Source organism: Ochotona princeps, chromosome 25 (genome assembly GCF_030435755.1).
Source record: "Ochotona princeps isolate mOchPri1 chromosome 25, mOchPri1.hap1, whole genome shotgun sequence".
NCBI classification, from domain to species: Eukaryota; Metazoa; Chordata; class Mammalia; order Lagomorpha; family Ochotonidae; genus Ochotona; species Ochotona princeps.
The window spans coordinates 24325474-24344384 of record NC_080856.1 but is presented as its reverse complement, the minus strand read 5'-3'; the positions used below and the strand labels follow the sequence as shown (position 1 = coordinate 24344384).

At 47.2% G+C, this 18911-nt stretch overlaps 1 protein-coding gene across 3 annotated transcripts in view; it reads left to right on the top strand.

The window, feature by feature from the left end:
• The first annotated feature begins 208 nt into the window (after window positions 1-208).
• GALNT11 (polypeptide N-acetylgalactosaminyltransferase 11) overlaps window positions 209-18911 on the top strand; it is a 54210-nt gene continuing 35507 nt past the window's right edge. For all 3 annotated transcript variants that reach the window (XR_009247624.1, XM_058681309.1, XM_058681310.1), the window contains exon 1: window positions 209-337. The gene's annotated coding sequence lies outside the window, so the exon portion shown is untranslated. The remainder of the gene's footprint in view (window positions 338-18911) is intronic.

Here is an 18911-nt window from a genome sequence, read left to right as displayed (position 1 = left end):
CTGGCGTCACCAGCATGGCCCTAATAAACTGTCCAGTAAGAGCCGAACCGCAACACCCAATTCCAGAGACTCTTTCTGAGAGATTCCCTCAGGCCGGAGCTCGCGCACTCCGGTGACGTCAGGCGGCGCGCGGCGCGGCCGAGGTCACGTGGTGCGGCGAGCTGAGGTGGAGCTGCGTTACCCCGGAGGAGAGCCCCGTGTCGGGCGAGCCTGTGGCGGCGGCCACCTTTTCCCGCCGGGCAGCGCCGCCCCCGCGGCTCCTGCCCGGCTGCGGCGGGAGGGACGATGCCACAGCGCCAGTCCCGGGAGGCCGCGCTCCTGGGCTGCTGGTGTCGCGGTGAGTGGCCGGCGGGGATGCCTGAGCTCGTGCGGCTTCCGGGGGACGGGTTATGGGCCGCGGCGCGGCGTGCGGCCTGGCCGGGGCGTGCGGCCCTTCGGTACGGCGGGTCCCTGGACGCCGGGGCGTGCGGCTGCCCCGGAGGGCCGGCCGCTGGACGCCGGGGTGTGCGGCTCCACGGGACGCCGGGGCGTGCGGCTGCCCTGGAGGGGCGGCTGCTGGACGCCGGGGCTTGCGGCTGCCCTGGAGGGCCGGCCGCTGGATGCTGGGGCATGCGGCTCCACTGGAGGGCCGGCCGCCGGGGCGTGCGGCCCTTGGGTACGGCGGCTCCCTGGACGCCGGGGCGCGCGGCTGCACGGGACGCCGGGGCGTGCGGCCCCTCGGCACGGCCGGTCCCTGGACGCCGGGGCGTGCGGCTGCCCCGGAGGGCCGGCCGCTGGACGCCGGGGTGTGCGGCTCCACGGGACGCCGGGGCTTGCGGCTGCCCTGGAGGGGCGGCTGCTGGACGCCGGGGCTTGCGGCTCCACTGGAGGGCCGGCCGCCGGGGCGTGCGGCCCTTGGGTACGGCGGCTCCCTGGACGCCGGGGCGCGCGGCCCCTCGGCAGGCCGGTCCCTGGACGCCGGGGCGTGCGGCTGCCCTGGAGGGCCGGCCGCTGGATGCTGGGGCGTGCAGCTCCACTGGAGGGCCAGCTCCTAGACACCAGGCCATGCACCGCGAGGTCGCCAGCTTCCCTGGGCGGACGCTGCCCCTCGCCGCGGTGCTCGCCCCCAGCGCTGCCTTTCGGGCCTCTGTGCACCCCGCCCAGGAGGCGGGCTAGGGAGGTAAAGACCTGAAATGAAGCAATGATAAAAAATTTCCAGCGCACACCTCCGTGGGGAGCGCTCAGCACGAACACAGGTCATGTTCGGGTTTTCTTAAAATATGTCAGTCTCTTCCTCCTCCTCTTCTTTTTAGTGATTGCGTTGCTCAGGATTTAAGCAGGTGCACTTACAGCATTTGGTTGATAGGCACTGAAATTTCTTTGTTTCTTTCTTTCTTTCTTTTTTTTTTTTTTTTGTATTGGGTCGTTTGCCTTGAGCAGGGTCTCATCAGAAGGTCTCCACCTTTCCATTCTGATAACCTTCGCTGTTTGATGAAGAACAGCTGTTCTGTGGGGGGGCAGAACCAAGGTTTATTACTTTCAGAAGACTGGGCATGGGCCTCCACCTTTAAGTGCCGGCATCCCATGTGGGCCCCAGTTCCTGTCCCGGCTGCTCTACTTCCCATCTGGCTCCCTGTTTGCTTATTTATTTATTTATTTATTTATTTATTTATTTATTTATTTATTTTGTACTTGGATCATTTGCTTGGACCCCTGCAAGTTTTATTCCAGAGGCATAAGAGAAGTATGTGGACAAAATTGATGAATGCGTGATGTACCTTTTCAAGAATGCTGAAAGGGCCCTATACAGTGTGGCTCTATTGGCTAATCCTCCCCCTCCAAGTGCTGGGATCCCATATGGACACAGGTTTGTGTCCTGGGGAAGCAGCAGAGGAGGGCCTGAGTGCTTGAGCCCCTGTCCTCACATAGGAGACTCAGAGGAAGCTCCTGGCTTTGGATCACCTCTGCTGGGGCCATTTTGGGGGAGTGAAACAGCAGGTGGAGAATCCATCTCTCTCCCCTTCTCTCCTTAAATTTTTCCAATCAAAAATAAATAAATATTTTTTAAAAAAAAGGTTGGGCATTTCGTTTTGTGTTGGAATGCTCAGTGCTGTGTGTCCGCCCGCCAAATTCTGATCTCCTCTCCTGCCTCAAATCACAGGGTTAGGCCCATATCAGGATTTTAAACAGTTTGACGTTTTCTCTGCTTTTGCCCAGAAATATATTTTGTAATCTTTGCCCCAAGAAAATAGGAACCATGAGAACCTCTTTCTACCCTTAGTACTCTAGTACCAGGTGGAGTTTTCAAGTTCAACGTCATGACACACTGGCCTACACTTTCCACTTTAGAAGACAACATGTTTTTAGTTTTTTTTTTTTTTGAAAGACATAGACAAATCTTCTATGTGCTGATTTGTTTCCCAAACACCTACTCCTACCAGGACTGGGCCAGACTTGAGGTGAGAGTCGGGAACTCAGTCTAGCTCTGCCATATGGCTGCTAGGGAGCCAAGCTACCTAAACCGTCACCTGCTTCCCAGGGTGCAGTTGGCAGGAAGTAGAATTGGAAGTGGAGCTGTTAGGGCATGTGGGTCTACCATCTGCACCCAAGGCTTGTCACTGGTGACAGTTTCAGTGATGTTCTTGCAACATTTATGCCATAAAGTGGCATAATTTTTTCATCCAAGTAGGAACTCTGTTAAGTGGTAACTTTCCCCCCCCCCAAGCCCCTTTCTGGTCTGTTCATAGAAACTTAATGTTTGTTCTATATAGTCTGGATACTTAACCTGAGTGGTCTGTTACAGTATTTGTAGTCAGCTAGTTCACATATTTTCAAAGATCATATTGTAGCATGGGGTCATACATCATCTTTTAAAATTTGTTGTCATAGATTTGAAACCCGAAGTTAAAGAGAGGTCTTTAGCTGCTGGTTCACTTCCCAAATGGCTGTAAAGGGCTAGAATGGGCCAGACTGAAGCCCAGAGCCTGAAAATCCTCCCAGGTCTCCCACATGGACCGTCTTTGGCTGTTTTGCAAGGCATGTCATAGGCAGCTGCATCATGCAAGGAGCAGCTGGGACATGAACCAGTGTCCAGGTGAAATGCCAGCATTGAGGTGGTTGCTTAACTTGGTGCGCCACAACAGCAACCCCTTGTTCATTCCTTTTTGTGACTAAATATTATCCCATAGGATTCCAACATTATAGGCAGCAGTCTTTCCCACTGTGCCACAGAGCTGGCATCCCTCTATTCGTTTATTTTAAAAATTTATTTACTTGGGCCCAGCAGTGTGGCCTAGCGGCTAAAGTCCTCGCCTTGAACGCCCCGGGATCCCATATGGGCGCCAGTTCTAATCCCGGCAGCTCCACTTCCCATCCAGCTCCCTGCTTGTGGCCTGGGAAAGCAGTCGGGGACGGCCCAAAGCTTTGGGACCCTGCACCCGTGTGGGAGACCCGGAAGAGGTTCCTGGTTCCCAGCTTTAGATCGGCGGGTACCAACCATTGCGATCACTTGGGGAGTGAATCATCGGGCAAAGGATCTTCCTCTCTGTCTGTCCTCCTCTCTGTATATCTGACTTTGTAATAAAAATAAATAAATCTTTAAAAAAATGTATTTACTTATTTTTAATTGGAAAAGCAGATTTTCAGACAGAAGGAGAGACACAGAAAGACCTCCAGACCCTCAACCCCACTGGCTGCTTTTGGCTGGTAGGGGGAGGGGCACAGCCCAACCTGGCTGCTTAAAGGCAGCCAGAGCCATCTTGGCCTGGGCGGTCAGAGTGCCAGTGGTGCCGGGTTTGCCTGCTGGCTGCCCAATGATGATCTCTGAGGACCTGCGGAAGTGGAATTACTGCCTAGCGACATCAGTGGATAAGGCCACCATACATGTAGTTGAGGAATAAATCCTGAGGGACTGAAAACAACAGAGCCACTGTACTTGCAGGTAAGCAAGGGACTGACACGTGGCGTTTTGGAGGGAAGAGACTGGAAGATCTGTATGGATCAGACTGATGCACCAGCCTACATGGGAGTCCTAAGATGGACTTATGAGATGGACCACTACATGCCAACCCACAGGAAAGTTAGGGCTGGGAGCCTGTCTAGCAGGGCCAGATCCCAGTCCCTGACTGAGGGTTGGAACAGGGGTTGGGCCACATTAGGCAGGGCCAGGACATGAGAGAATAAGGTCCGGGGATAGATTCTGTGGGGGATGTATGGGCAAACCCAGTGGACATACAAGTCCTACTGGTTAGCTTAAGTGTTGGGGTGGTGATAGGCTGAGCTAGTTGAACCGTGGAACCCACCAGCACTCATGGTTACTGGGGCTGGGAATAGGCTGGGCAGGCCCGGGCTGCAGCACCTGCATGTGCATCCTAAAATAGGGTATGGGGTGGGCCGGTACACAGAATTCACCAGTTCATACAAAGGCCAAGAAAGAGGGGGCAGGCTATGCTGCACAAGGGCCTAACACCCATTGGCATGCGTGAGATCAGGGTCTAGGAGTGGGCTGAGTGGGGAAATTTGGGCAACTCCCCTAGTGGGTCATAGCTCCCACTGGTTAGTACATGGTCCAGGTCTGGATGTTAGGCAGGAAGTACAAGCTAGCTCCATCTGTTGGCAAGTGTGTGGGTTGGTTTTGGAAGGGGCAGACTGGGCAGGGTTGAGCAAACCTTAGCTTCACTGGCAAATGCAGAAACCAAGCTGGAATGCAGGTCATGCCAGGCTAGGCTGTCATACCTACTGGTTTGCATGAGCCAAGAATGGGAACAGACTGAGCAGGACCAGGTTTCAGCATCTAGCAGTGAGAGTTGGGACTGGGGGCAGGCTGGGTCAGGCCGGGCTACAGCATCCAAAGGCAAAGGCCAAGACAGATGAGAGACTATGCCAGCCTGGATCAGAGCGACCACTGGGATGCATGAGATCTGTGGCTGGGAACAGACCTAGTTGGGGAGTAAAGGGGACACCCTGGCTGGTTTGTGGTTCCCACTGGTGAGTGCGATCTGGTCTGGACATGGCTGCAGGGACCCTCGGCACAAGTGTGGACTGGATCTGGAGTGTGTTAGACTGGACTAGATTCCAGCACCCACTGGTGCTCATGAGAACCAGGGTAGGTATAAGGCAGGCTGGGCTAGGTCTCTTCCGCTGCTGAGCCATATGTGAGCTGTGTTTGGGTATGGACTGGGCTTGACTGGGCTGTAAAAGCTACAGTAAAATCCGGAATGGTGAAGGCTAGTCAGGAAAGGCCACTGTTCCTGCTAGGACAGGAAATGGACTAAGTAGAGCTGGCCTGTGGACCCACCAGTGGGTGTGAGATCTGGCACTGGGAGAGGTTCTGATGGAGGAGCTTGGGAAACTCCTCTGGCAGGACACAGACCCTGCAGGTGAGTGCAAGAACCAAGACAGGGAGCAGCCCAGACCAGGCCAGAATACGGTACCCACCAGCATAGCTTTTGGCTCAGGTTGGGGGTGAACCAGGCTGGGCCAGTTCATATCATCTATTGGCAAATCCGAGAGCCAAAATGGTGTGTGGGTCAGGCTGGGTCAGATCACAACACAAGCCAGTTCACATGGGGGCCGGCTGGGCTTGGTTAGACTGTAGTCCCGACCAGTGTGAGTAGGAATTGGGGGTGGGCCGGGCCTGGCCAGGCTACAGCACCCACTGGCAAATGCCAGGGTGAGGCCATCCTTGCCAAACTGGACCGCAGTGCCCAACCAGCACACGTGAGACCTGGGCAGGGAGGGGTCGTAACCAGTAGCGGGGCTGTGAGGGGATACCCTGCTCTACCGCCACTCCCACTGGTGAGCATGAGAGCTGGGATGGGGGTAGACCAGACTGGGCAGGGCTAGCTACAACACCTGTTGGCCTCACATGAGCTGGATCTGGGGAAAGTCAGGCTGGGTTTACTGTTCCTGCTGGTGCATGCATAAGCCAGAGTAGGTGTGGATAGGTTGGATTTGCCACAGCATCAGCTGGCAGATGCTGGCATAGGGGACAAATTCTGTCAAGTCAAACTGCAGAACCAGTTGGAGAGTACAAGATCTGGGAGTAGGAGTGGGCCCAGTAGGGAAACAGTGGGTACCTCCCTCTTGGGTTGCCACTCTTGACTGGTGCGCATTGAGAACCAGGACTGGGGCAGGCATGGCTAGACAGATGGTGGCACCTGCCAGCATGTGTTTGGGCTGGATAGTGGAGCTGGTTGAGGTGAACTAAGTTTCAGTGCCCATTAATATATATGAAAGCTGAATAGGATATAGGACAGACTGGACCAGTCTGCTGTACATACTGGCAAGCATGGAAACAAGTACAGGGGGCTGGCTGGTAGGGCTTATTATGGATCACTCTGACTAAGCTGTAGCGCCCACTGGTTTGTGAGAGGGCTGAGGTGTGGTGGCAGGATTGGGATGGGCTGCAACACCCGTTGGTTTGTGTAGAAGACAGGGCCGAAGACCGCACTGACCCAGCAGTTGCATGTGCATAAGCCAATTTGGGCGACAGACTTTGCCGATCCGCATATTGGCAAGCACAGACAAGAATCAGGTCTGGGATCACCTCAGATGAAGTTTTTATGGGGATTCCCCCAGCTGAACTGCTGGACTCAGAACCCCAACCATGGAGAGAATTGCAGGTACCATGGTCTGACTGTGGACTGCATTTGTGAAAGCTGGGCCTCACAGCATATCCAGGTGCACATGGAGGATATGGCAGTCCATTGGAGCCTGCAGAGGACACCTTGTACCATAACAGAGAACAGAGCACAGAACAGATTGATCAAATACCACAGCCAAGTGTTGGCAGTAAATATTTGGGCAAATGGAAACTCTAAGGTAGACTCTGTTAACCAGTGTATTCTGGAGAGATTTCATCGTGCTTGGAGTGGTGAAATTGGCAGTAAATTCAGAACTTTTGAACTATCTAAACCTCTTGAGCAAGACCCTCAGAACATGCCCCACAGTGGGGACACTGGGATGGTTGGGAGGCATCCTCCATCCCAGAGTGCAGAGCTGTTTGGGAGGCTGGGTGTGGTTTCTGCACGTTTCTTCCCCTTCCCCCAGATACAAGAAGGAAAAAAAGAAAATGTGGAAATGATGATCTCACCTACGTTCCTGTAATCCTTGACCCTTATCACCCTAATCAATTATGTAAAAATCATCAAAAATAAAAATAATTACTAAAAAGAGAAAGATCCTTCATTTGCTGGTTCACTCCCCAAATGCCCATAATGGTTGGAGCTGAGTTGATCCAAACCCAGGAGCTTCTTCTGGGCCTCCTATGTGGATAAAGAATCCCAAGACTTTGGACCATCCTCTGCTGCTTTTCCAGGTCACAAACAGGGATCTGGAGGGGAAGTGGGGCCTCTGGGACACGAACCAGTGCTCATATGGGGTGCTGGCCTTATATACAGAAGCTCAGCCAGTTGTTGTGTTGGCCCTCTGTTCATTCTTAGTGGCACTGCGTTTGTCCTCTTCTTGGCTGTTGTGAGTGGTACTTCTGGGAACAAGCGTCTACCTCTATTCTAGATCCTGTTTAAAGTTCTTTTGAGTAGATGAGGGGTCTTCAGAAAGTTCATATAAAGTACATATTCCAGAAAAACTATTGATGAATTTAAAAATTTCTTTTGCATATTAAACTTTGTTTTGTTTTTTTAAAGATTTATTTATTTTTTATTACAAAGTCAGATATACAGAGAGGAGGGGAGACAGAAGGGAAGATCTTCCGTCCGATGATTCACTGCCCAAGTGAGCCGCAACGGCCGGTGTCGTGTCGATCCGAAGCCGGGAACCAGGAACCTCTTCCAGGTCTCCCACGCGGGTGCAGGGTCCCAAGGCTTTGGGCCATCCTTGGCTGCTTTCCCAGGCCACAAGCAGGGAGCTGGATGGAAAGTGGAGCTGCCGGGATTAGAACTGGCGCCCATATGGGATCCCGGCGCATTCAAGGCGAGGACTTTAGCTGCTAGGCCACCATGCCTGGCCCTAAACTTACATTTGATTCTACTTTCCCATGAGTTTTGGAGTACCTTAGGCTAACTTAGAGTGGAATTGCTGAGCCATAAGGTAATTCTGCGTTGAACTCCCCCCTACCCCCTTCCATTTTGTTTGAAAGCAGTGGAGAAAGGCCTACTGACAGAGGCCTTCCACCGTAGCAAGGCCTGGACCAGGCTGGAGACAGGAGCCAGGTCTTCCGCAGGGATGACAGGGGCCTGAGTGCTTGAGCCATCATCTCTTGCTGGCAGGAAGCTGGTTTGAAAGGGGAGGTGGGACTTGGCTCCAGATGTTTTGATATAGAATACAGGCTTCCCAAGTGGTGACTCATCCTGCTGGGCCATAGGACCTACTCCAACCTCACTCTAATTTAATTACCTGTTTAAGTTCACTGCTGAGGTACTGAGATCAGAGTTTCAACATAGCAGTTTTGGGGCCCAGTGTGGCATAGTGAGCTAAGCTGCTGCTTGCGATGTGAACATCTCATGTTGGAATGCTGGTTCAAGTTCTACTGCTCTGCTTCCAATCCAGCTCCCGGTTAATGCTCCTGGTAAAGAAGCTGCTGCTGATGTTTGTGTGTGGCCCCTTGCCGCCATTCAAGGAATCCACCAACAAGTGGAAAATCTCTCCCTTTCTCAGTTTTTCTCTCTCACTCTGTTTATCTCCCCTATGTTGGGTCTGTTTCCAGTTTCTGAGGCCAGGAGCCAGGAACACACTCCTACTAGGGCAGCAGGGACTCATGTCTTGGTCATCATCTGTGGCCTCCCTGGGTGCACAGTGACAGGAAGCTAGGGTGGAAGACAGGCAGCTCTGAAAGCCAGGCACCGCAGCTGGGGATGTAGGATGCGCTGAGCAGCTTACCGCACTCCGCTGCAGTGCATGCACTAGTGACTCACTTCCAGTTGTTGGGTATTATTATTTTGAAAAAAGGTTTATTTGAAAGGCAGAGTTGGAGAAAGGGACAGAGATCTTCCATCTGCTGATTCACTCCAGAATAGCTGCAGCTTCCAGGGCTGGGCCAGGCTGAAGTCAGGAGCTGGGAGTTTCATCTGGGTCTCCCACATGGTGGCAGGGACTCAAGCTCTTGAGCCATCTTCTGTCACTTTCCCAGGTGCATTAGCATGGAGCTATATTAGAAGGAGCACAGCCAGGACTCAGACTGGTACTCATACGGAATGTCAGTTTGTAGATGGTAGCTGAACCTTGTTATGATATTTATATGTTAATAGGAAGACTGGTTTATATCTCCTAGGTGTTTCCAGAGAAGTCTGCGCACACATTTCCTATTAAATTTATTTCTAAATACTTGATTATTTTTGTGTAAGATACTTTTCTCATTACTTACTTCTTAAAGAATTAGAGTATTTTCTACTGCTTTGTTCAGCAAAGTGTATCAACTTGCCGTTAGGTAATTCCTATGATGATGTTAAAGTTGGGGTCTGTCTTGTAGTCTAACAGGTTAAGCCTCAGCCTGAGCCATTGGCATCCTGTTTGAGTCCTGGCTGCTTCACTTGTGATCCAGCTCCTTCCTAATGAGCCTTGGAAAGCAGCAAAAGAGAGTCCAAGTGGTTGGGCCACTGCACTAAAGTAGAAGATCTGGATGAAGCTCCTGGTTTCAAATGGGCCCAGCCCTGGCTGTTGCAGTCATCAGGAGAGGGAGGCAGTGGTTGGAAGATCTCTTTATCTCTGTCCTCTCTGTAACTCTACCTTTGAAAGTAAATTTTTTAAAAATGGAAGATGGCAACATTTTCTTACTGACAAAATAGGATTTTTGAAACTTTGAATTATGGGAAATATGTATCCCAGCCCATGACCAAGAACCACTGGAGTGGAGTATGACAGGTGGGTGTGGAACTGAGGAAGGGACCGTACCTTCTTCCTATGAGCACTCAGCATCCGCACACCCTTCTCTGCACTGTTTTTAAGGGTAAGGTACAGTGAGACTGGTGTTAATAATAAGGAAGAAGTGTAAGTGAGGAGAGAAGGGACACATAGCATGTTTGAGGATGGACTGAGGGCTTGTCCTCTAGCTCTGTGGGCGGGGGTCAGTGAGGGCCACGCAGTACAAGCTCACGATCGTGCCTAGAAACCACTGTGCGTAAGGAAGCTGACAACCCAATGTAAGCATTAGGGTTGCAAGAACAAATGTTGATTTGCTGATTCAGATTAAAAAGAAAAATTTAACAATGAAAAGTTCAGGCATTAAAAAGGAATTTAAAATTAATGATCAGTCTTTTAAAATCTATAATCCTACATCTCTTATCCTCCTGTGGATAATGGGAATCTATATTAAGTAGCATAGGATTAGGGTTGGTTATTAATGACATTTTGCATTTATGTTTTTTGGGCTGTGGTTCGCCCACTGGTCCCTGAAATAACAGGAGACAAAATTGCCTTTCTGGGGACTGCTGTAATTAAAATCCAGCAAGCCATAGTGAAGGGAGAAAAGCTTTGAGCCCAGGGCAGACTTATGTGTTAGAAGGATTTCCGTGAAATGAGCGGCGCACAGGCTTGCCTGTTGACTTCCTGACCTTGCGTTTGCCCAGTGAGCTTGTGGTCTCTTTCTGCTTGTCATCTACAGATCTACAGTGTTGGCACTGCTACCTTCATGGGTCATTTGTTCAGAGAGGGTGTTCAAGAACAAAGGTCTGCCTCTGCTAGCTGAGGTTACTGATCCATCAGCTGATGCAGGAGCTTGGCCCTGCCGTCTGTCCTTTAGCTTTCTTGTATTGGGGGTTCATTTCGATTTATTTCTTCCAAAAGCTTTGTCTTGGGATTTTCTTCACATTTGAGATATTAGCCACTGCGTGTGTTTATGTTGTTCTGGATGTTGTAGAGAACAGATTCACAGATATCAGGAGGACATTAAAGCAGCATTCCCTTCCCAGAGAGCATATGTTGTATCAAATTTACTTTGAAACACTCCTTAATTCACTAATCTCCTTATGTGTAATTCTAAAGTGCCTTTGGTGGCAGAGTTTTCTTCTAGTTTTCCAGGGTAGATTAAAAATGAGAAGGAGTAATGAGTGCTCTTGGGTTTTCATCGCCCAGTAATTTCACAGGGATTTTATCAGTCGGTGTTCGCACTCGTATGACTGTGGCTGAGGTCAAAGGGAATGTGTTTCTTGTGGAAAAAGCAAACAGGTGTTTGCTGTCTTGGCTGTTTGGGCTACTGAGTATGTGTGCACATGAATAGTTGGAAACTACCAGAAGGTAAGTACTTACCATTTAAAGATAGAATCTAAATTGTATTAAACATTACAGAAAACTATTTTGTACTGATAGAAAATGGAAGCTATCCTGCTACTTAAAATAGAATTCTCTTGTTGACCTGTAAGGGGCACGCAAATTGGCTTTTGCCTCATTTGTCAAACAACTGTGTATTCTTTGTAGGAAATGCTTAAAAGTACAATGGAAGTTAGCCGATTTGCCACTAAATTGAGTCTGTTAAATTTCCTTTTTAACTGCCAAAAGCAGCATGACATTTTATAGATACTATAATGAGATGAAAAATAAGAACAGATTTTATAGCCAAGACATTAGCAATAGTAAAGTTTCAGATGATTTGTAAAGATTTTCTGCTTAATTGTATTTTTTGAGTTTTTAACACAATAGCAGGAGTTTAAGATATCAGTCGCCTCCTGAATGCTGCCTGACATCTCACTCTGCTCTCAACATTAGCCTTTTCTTTAGGGTAATTGAATAATTTTCAGAAAAATGTAAAATGACTTAGTACCCTTAATAGGCTCTGTCCGGAGGATTAGTTAGAATTGCTTAAATTGCCAATTGTAGAGTGACATTGCATAAAGGCTTTGTGTTGAGGAATTTTACAGAATTTGAGTGCCTTGTTGGACACAATTTAGAGGCTGGTGTGGACTGTGCCTTGTGTAAATACAGCATGACGTAGTAAAGCATTCCAAGTGGGTTATCTGAATTCAAGGCCTGTATTGTGGTATTGAGAAATACAACCAGTGTAATCCAATAGGCTTTAAGTGGAATGAGTTCAGATTAAATGATCTTTAGATGGCTCACCACAAAGCATTTTAGGTGTCAAAGCAGTGCTGGTTCACAGTAGCAATAAAATGTTTGATTGGGGATAGGTGACAGGCTGATTGCCTGAGTTGCCATTGCCTGTGTTTGTACAGGTACACGTTTTTCTAGTTGTGGGGATTGCCTCGTATGCAAGGCTGCCCTTGACCAACAGGTGATGTCTAAGGGACCCATCTCACTTCCTGCCTCTCCCCGTCAGTGTCAGCACTGTTATCCTGCTGCTGTTTTACAACAGCTCTGTGTGTTTCAGGGCGTTGTCTGTTTGTATGTGGTGTGTTGTATACACTCCTCTCCGCCTTCTGAACCTGATTTAGAGACTTATCTGTAAGTAACAGCAAATAACTCCTTCTATGGCTTTATATTGCTCTTCATGGATGTTTTTCAGTTTTCTCAACCAGCCCTTTATTATTGGATAATTGGATTGATTTCAGTCTCTTGCTATTACAGATAGTCCTGTAGTAAATAGGTGTTCATACATTGTTTCCGATTTTTACACTCTGGGAGAGATGATATTAAGAATAATATTGTGGGGTCAAAGGATAAATGCATGTTTTACTAGATTGTGTCAAAGAATATTTCATGGAAGCTATAAAATAGGAGTTTTTGCTATAATCTGATCTCAGTATTCTGATTTCCAAGCTTTTGTTTTTAATTTATTTTTAAAAATTTTTATTTATTTTGAGAGAGATTTTCCACCTACTGGTCTGCCATCCAAATGGCTACGAGGGCTGGGGCATGGCCAGGTCACAGACAGGAGGCTGGAGCTTCTTTAGAGTTTTCTAGGTGGATGCAGGGACCCAAGCAGGTGACCCATCCCAGGCTTAGCAGGGAGCTGGATTTGAAGTGGAGCAGTCAGGACTTGAAAGGGGTGCTGTACTGTGGTATTGGCATGCAAATGGCTTAACTTACTGTGCCACAACACCTGCCTTGAAAACAGAGGTCTCAGGGCACTCTGCGCTAGGAGATTCTTTGTTGACTTGATGCAAGTTAGATGTTGGTAAAAACCCATGTGGCAAGGCACTGCCGGCAACCTTGAGTAGTTGAGAGTGCCCTCCAGTGGTCAGCTAACAGAAAGCCAAGGTCCTTCAGTTCTGCATTCTGTGGGAATTGGATTCTGCAGACTTTTGGTGATTTTAGAGCAAATTCTTTTCCATTCTTGTCTCTAGGTGAGAATACAGCTTGACTGAAACTATTGGTAGCCTTGAGGACCTAATTAAGCTGTGTTCACCTGACCCAGAGAGTCTCTGCGATAATAGATGTCTAATGTTTTAAGCCACAGCATTTGTGATGATTTGTTAGATAGCAGTAGCTAACTGTTGCAGAACAACCCTTGAAACTAGTTGGAGTTGCAGTGAAAGAACATTCGAATCTGGGTGCAGAAGGTCTGTTACTGAATGGATGGTGGGAGAAAGGAGGAATGTTATGTATTTATTTAAAAGATTTACTTTTATTGGAAAAGAATATCAGATTTATGGAGAGAAGGAGAGATAAAGAGGGAGAGATTTTATATCCATTGATTCACCCCCAAAATGGCAACAACAGCCGGGGTTGAGTTGATCTGAAGCCAGGTGCTAGGAACCTCTTCCTGGTCTCCCATGTGGGTGTAAGGGTCCCAAGGCTTTGGATCATCCTCTACTACTTTGCCAGGCCACTGGCAGGGAGCTTGATGAGAAGTGGAGCAGCTGGGATATGAACTGGTGCCCATATGGAATCCCGGTGCTTGTAGGCTGAGGATTTAGCCATTGTACCATTGCAAGGGTGGAGGATGGGAGATGCATTTGTAACACACAGAGCAAGGAGCTGGGTAGTTCCTGTTGGGTTCCCAGGCTGCTTGAGGGGTTAGGGTGGAGGACCTTAGTGATTGAAGTTGGGGCTGAGAGGTGCATATGCTGCTCCTAGTCTGAGTTCTCATTACCTTCCTTTGGTTGGTCAGCGCAGCTGTGCTGTTTAGGCAACTTTTATGGTGGTGGCGGTGGTGGAATTTTCTGGATCTTCCCAAAGGAAATCCTTTTCTGAGAATACTGATTTTTATTTGTTGGAGAAGTGAATGACTTTGAATCTAGTGATTAGAAACTTGTAGGGCCAGCTTTACCACTCCCTTGTTTCAGTGAATTCCTTCCCACCAGTAGGAGCTGGAACTGGGGGCAGGCTGGACTGAGCCAGGCTGTGCAGAGTGATAGTGGATGCTGAGGTGAGATGAGCCGTGCCAGCCTGGGGTCAGTGGGTGCTGGGTTTGTGAGCGCCGGGGGCAGGGGACCCACAGGGCTCGAGTCATCTGGCTCAGGTCCCTGTGCCCTCCTGTGAGGTGAGTGCCAGGTTCATGAGGCCCAGGGGTAGGGGATCTGGTGGGGTTGAGTAGCCTGGTTCAGGTCCTTGGGTACTTGGTCTGCCCGCAAGAGTATGTCCTCCTCAGTGAAAGGTGGAGTAGAGGATGCAGACCCTGATGCTCATGTGGAATGTGGCAGCCCATTTGGTACCAGAGCAGAAGAAGAGCAGAGTAAATTGGACAACTACCCCAGCCAAATGGTGACAGCAAAAATCTGGGTGAATGGAGACTTGAGGTTGACTTGATCAGCTAGTGGACATTGAGGACTGCGTCATCTCTGGGTCGGCGAAATCGACAGTTTCAGAGCTATCCGAACTTCCTGGGCAGAACCCTCGGAACATGCACACATTGGGACCCTGGGTTGATATTGTGGCAGTTCTCAGTTCCGGGGTGTTGGGATATTTGGGAGGCAGGGTGTGGCTTCCTTCTTTATATCTCTTCTTCCCCCAGAAACAAGAAGAAAAAATAGCAAATTTGGAAACAATGTTTTCACCCACTTTTCCCTAACCCTTGATCCTTCCCACCCTGATCAACCATGTCATCATTATTAAAAAAAAAAAAAAAAAAATGACACTTTGGGCAAAGGGAGACAGGCCAGTCTAATAACTTATACTGAGATATGCTATCCTTTGTGATACCAGTTGCAAATATTTTTCTTTTATTTTTCTTTTAATGTCTTGATGGTGCAGGTTTTTTGTTTTTATGTAATCCAGTGTGTATTTTCCGTTTCTGAATTTTTCAGTCATACCTAGAATTACCTTTTCTAGTTCCATTTGCTAGAAGGATTTTGTGTCTTTTTTTCTTGTACTGGTAAATTTATTCTTCTGTATAGAAGTGTTCATTTTATATTGTATGCATGCTGGTGAGTGGTGTGGGGGATGGACTATCTTTCATATGGCTAAACAGTTGTCTCAGTAGGATTTTCGTAAAAAGTTATTCATTTTCTCTGGTTTGTGGTGTTCTTTGTTTATATTAAGTGTATACTAGATTGTTAAATTACCGTTATGTAATTGATCTTTTTCCTCTTCCTTCCCCATTGGTTGTTCGTATGTTTGAATGGCACACCAGGCTGTACAGTGGTCTTGGAATATGTCTAAGATTTCATATCACACTGTACATTCACAATGTCTCTTAACCTTCCCAAACAGAAATATACAGTTTAAAAATTGTGTGAGCATGGATGGGGTAGGCAGTGTGTCACAGCTAGTTAAGATGCTGTTTGAATCCTGGCCACTTCATGCTTCTGATCCATCTTGCTACTAAAGTGGCCCAAGTGCTTGAGTGCCTACCACCCACGCAGACCTGAAATGGAGTGGGCTGTTGAGTAATGATGTCGGCCCCTCATGTAAATCTTTAAAAAATATGTAAAATTACACAAACCAAGTATTTAATAATCTTAATAATAGGCACTGTACTACACATGTTGGTGTGAGAAAAAGGGACAGAATTTCTCTCCTCGAGGGATAGATGTGCTTACACCACAGGCATATTGTTTATTGAAATGTTTCCAGCACATATGTCTAGAAAAGATGATTCTACTGTCACTAACTGTACCTGTCTAAAATCCGTGTTGGGCATCTCATTTTCCAGCCACGGTGTTCTGTCTTGCCTTTCCGGCTCCCTCCCTCTAGGAACAGCCCTAGCAGTTATTCAGACACACAGGGACCTGCCACCACTTTCATTCTGACTAGTTCTTTCATTTGGTAATATCTCTCTTTGCCTGGCTCCAGCTGAGGTCTCCCATTGTAATCCTTCCATGGACTTGCCCTGGTTATTTTGCACAACTACAGCTGTCAGCTGGCAAGGACCCTATGCCTGAGTAGCAGACCATGACTATAGAAAAATGCAAAAATACACTGCTAAGTCTCACTTTTAAATTCATCTAGGTATCTGATAAGGATCTTAACTGATTTCACTTTGAGAACTACACGATGTTGATGTTTAACTGCTGAAGTTTGGCTTTCCTAACTCTTCAAGTTTATTATTGAACTAGTTGTTTTGTATCAACTAGTCTTATATTGTTTTCCTTGACCCTCCTTCTAAGTTTAAAGGCCTTGGATTGAAGTAATCCTTAGCTGATGGAACAAATAAGCAGTGTGGTGCTGGATTGGTTACTCATTTGTATAGAATAGGTTAAAAATTAAAAATTCAGCTTTTGATTTTTGTTTGAATATTTTCATTTTTAAGCAGTTAAGAAGCTATTATTGAATAATGGACATCGGCTTTACACTTTGTTTATAATTGGATGTTGACTTCTTGACGTCTCAAAATCTTGTTCTCTTTTGGACACTTCTATTACTTTTACGATTAATTGTACAACAGAAATAGCCTGGTTATATAAATTTCTTGTTTTATATGTTCTTTAGGTAATGATTTACTATGTTAAGAAATGACCTAAAATAAAATTTAATATGACTTGGGGAAAATCATTATGATTATGCACCTGACAGACTTGTTGAGTGCATTTGACAGATATGACAAATTGGGAAGGGTGAGCCCGAGGGCTGTTCCGAGAGTCATCTCATGGGTGGGGACTTTGAACAGAAAACTTTGATCCAGTGGGCTGTCCTGAGGGAACATGAGATCAGGAGTAAACAAAGTGGGAAATAGTGTCCTGTTTTTGTCCTGGAGACCTTTCATTTTTAAAATTGGACAGTAAGTTTCTGAGTTATTTCTTGTGGGTTTTTTTTCAGTAAGTTTACTTATTGTTCTGATTAGTTTTCATACTATTGTGGATAAGGTATCTGCTTGTGTAATATAGGGATTAAGATTGACGGAATTGTAGCCATTGTGGATGTAGCAGCTGTTGTGCCCCTTAAATAGTCCCTAATCCTACAGGATTAAAAGGTCATGAAGGTGACTTGCTGGCCTTGAGGGGCCAGCTGGACCTTGGACTGTCCTTTATTTTAGGTTAGCTCTGGGCTACCTTTGTCTGGTTTAACATATACATCACTTCCATCTATTCCCCAAATGGCTTTAATGGTTGGAGCTGAGCCAGACCCAAGCCAGGAGCCAGGAGCTTCTTCTGGGTCTCCCACATGGGGGCAAGGGTCTCAATGGTTTGACCATCCTCTTCTGGAGCAGCTGGAACGAGCCGATGACCATAATGGATGCTGGAGCTTGCCAGACAGAGGATTAACCAATTGAGCCACTGCACTGGCCCCATGTTTTGTTCTTATTTTAAAGAAAATTATTTTACCGTTTAGTGTCATGTTTACAAAAAGATTTTCAGAAATTCTTCATCAGATACAGACTTTGCTATTTATTTGCTGAGAATTTAATATTGAATTTCATAATTAAAGTCTTTATCTCAGTGTATCAAGTCACGTGTTTTTTAGAAGATTGTGTTAATAGATTTCCAATATTTCAAATATTTTTGAATGTTTCAAACATGTTTAGGTTTAGTGTTTAATTTACTAAAAAGATTTTTGCAATGCAATATTGTCTTTTAAGAAAGATTTATTTGTTTATTTGAAAGGCAGTGTTGGAGAAGGAGAGACAGAGATCATCCTGTGCCTGCTTTACTTTTTGTTCTGGGCTGAGCTAAGCTGAAGCCAGGAGTCTCCCCTGGGTGGCAGGGACCCAGGTACTTTGGTCATCTTCTGCCACTTTCCTAGGTAACTTACCAGGGAGCTGGAAGGAAGTGGAGCAGCTGTAACTCAAACCAGTGCCCATATGGGATGCTGGTGTCAGCTTAAGAGGCTGAGCCATAGCACTGGCTCTGAGAGACTGGGGTTGCCTTTGGTATTCCTCCCATAAACCCTCCTTGTGTTGTAATGGCCTCCAGAATGAAGGTGGACAGTTGTGACCTTATTTCCTGAAGATGCAATCATGGAGTCCTCAAATGTTCAGTGAACTCACTGTGAAATTACCTAGACATATTTTTGCAATGCCTTAGCATTCAGAAGAACTGAGGCCATCTACATTTTTGGATTTTCCAGTCATTGTGTGCACTAGTTTTTCAAAAATTTATCTGTTTCACTTAGATTTATTAACAGTACTCCTAATTGTAATCTGCTTCTCTATGTATGATTTTTTGTTCTTAGTATTACTTCTGCTTTCCTTTTTATTGATTAGTCTTACTCATACTTGAATTTTTCTGATCTTTTAAATGATTAAGTTTTTGTTATTCGTTTTCATCTTTCTGTTCCTACTAATGCAATTATTCTTTTGTTGAGTTTCTCTAGTTGCATTTTTAAAAAAGATTTATTTATTTTTATTACAAAGTCAGATATACAGAGAGGAAGAGAGACAGAAAGGAAGATCCTTTGCCCGATGATTCACTCCCCAAGTGACCGCAGTGGTCGGTACTCGCCGATCTGAAGCTGGGAACCAGGAACCTTTTCCGGGTCTCCCACGCGGGTGCAGGGTCCCAAGGCTTTGGGTCGTCCTTAACTGCTTTCCCAGGCCACAGGGAGCTGTGTGGGAAGTGGGGCTGCTGGGATTAGAACTGGCGCCCATATGGGATCCCGGTGCGTTCAAGGCGAGGACTTTTAGCTACACTATCGTGCCGGGCCCCACACATCACTTTAAGTATTACGCTGCCAGCTGGCAAGGCCTTCCTGCTCCCCCAGTTCTA